The sequence below is a fragment of the Nothoprocta perdicaria genome, unplaced genomic scaffold (assembly GCF_003342845.1).
Source record: "Nothoprocta perdicaria isolate Ctin4 unplaced genomic scaffold, notPer1 scaffold_15, whole genome shotgun sequence".
Classification (NCBI taxonomy): domain Eukaryota; kingdom Metazoa; phylum Chordata; class Aves; order Tinamiformes; family Tinamidae; genus Nothoprocta; species Nothoprocta perdicaria.
The window spans coordinates 7,607,681-7,609,367 of NW_020454649.1; the positions used below are offsets into that span (position 1 = coordinate 7,607,681).

Below are 1,687 nucleotides of genomic sequence, written 5' to 3' on the forward strand. Positions count from 1 at the left end.
TGTTCATAGTGTAGTGACTGTTGCATTCACTTACTGTAGTGCTTTTAAAGTATAACCACATAATTTATATACATTTGCACTGAAGACTTTTTTTTTTTTTTTTTTTAAAGTGGTCTGTTTTTTATCCTATATGGAGGCTAGGAAACTTCAGGTGAGTAACCTGTAAAGCAGTTACTGTTTGAAACTGAGGTTTAAATTAACTTGTTTCTCATTCTTGCAGAATGAGGTGTTTCTGGGGTCCCTTTGCCTTTTGTTGGTAGGAGTAATCTTCTTGTTTTAATAAAGTACTGCTTCCGTGTCCTGAAGTAGCTCCCCCATTGCAGCGTGTCCTTGCCAAAGGAGATCAGTGTCTGCTGTATGCTGAATTGAGAGGTTAGCAACCCTCTTTATTTAGTCTGCGTGTGGGCAAGCAGACAGCCTCTTTTTCGGAATTTAGTCTGCATAAGACTGCTTTTATTTGTTTGCACCACAGCAGCATCCAAGAGCCTTGACTGTGGCCTCGTGTTATACAAGCATGATACAGCTGTGGGAGAGAAAGGTGGACCTTGCTCCAAGAGGTTTCAACACAGCGCAGAATAAATGACCGCTGCATTAGCAAGTACTGCTGCCTCGATGGAGACTACATCCTAGCCATGCACAGCCTTTCCAGGTGGAGGGGCCGCTTTCTGTATCCTACAGGCTAGAGAACTGCACTTGGTTTGTATGTAGTACAGTTCATCTCCATACAGCTGATGTCTAATGCTTCCTAGATACCAACATGCACATTGCTTCTTCTCTCATCATGAGTAGCGTTTGGAGAAAATGGCAACCAGGAAGGGGCTGATGATATCTGATAAAGGTGAACTTGTCCTGAATGCAGTTTTCCCAGAGAACTCCTTGCAAGGAAAAGGAGAGGAGGACTGTGCCTGTGTAGCCTGCTCTCAGCCACTTGGCTGTGGCACAAAGGAGGGACTCCTTGGTGCAGGTGAGTGATGCACCTCACTCATGAGAGAGAAGCAGCAGTATGTCTTAATGACAAAAACCAAAGTTTTAATAAAGTTTGGCTTATAAAGCAGTGGTTTAACAAGATTTGATAGTGAGCTACATTCAGTGACTTCCTCCCTGCATGGAGGGAAGGGTCAGACAAAATCCTCAAGGAGGTTCTCCATTGAGTCATGAGGTTCAGGGTGGGCCCCTTGCTTTCCAAACTCCTCTGCGGAGTCTGGTGCAGTTAGATCCAGTCTTAGTCCTAGACTTTAATGGTTTGTCTAAAGTGTTATATACAAAATCAATCAGAAATGCAACTTAGCAAAGTCTGCAAAATTTCAGCACGCTATTAATCACTTATCCAAGGATCTGTCATAGGTAAGGGACCTCTTGACCTTGAGGAGTAACCATGAGAGATGTTCCTGCTCATTGGCAGAATGCCCAGAGGTCTCCGGACTGCCCGCGTTTTATATGGTGAGATGGTTGGCTCATCATATTGACACTAAATAGCTGTATTTAGGTGGGTGTCTGCTTAGTTCCTCCCTGGTTATTTGTTGCTTACAAGGACAAGGAGACAAGGGAGAGGGAGATGAACCGCCACGCACATCCAAGGGCTCCCTTCAACTAGGAGACTGCTAAATAGGGCTCTAGAAGCTCTTCTGTCAGGCCAATAGCACAACACTTGTGAGCAACACTAAGTTGTATTATTAGAACATATTTG

The 1,687-nt window shown here is 44.0% G+C and overlaps 1 long non-coding RNA gene across 1 annotated transcript; it reads left to right on the top strand.

Moving 5' to 3' along the window:
* Positions 1-334: 334 nt before the first annotated feature.
* Positions 335-775, top strand: LOC112943489. The gene is made up of 3 exons (XR_003248601.1): positions 335-372; positions 473-649; positions 750-775. It is a non-coding gene; the product is annotated as an uncharacterized LOC112943489 (long non-coding RNA).
* The last annotated feature ends 912 nt before the right edge of the window (positions 776-1,687 follow it).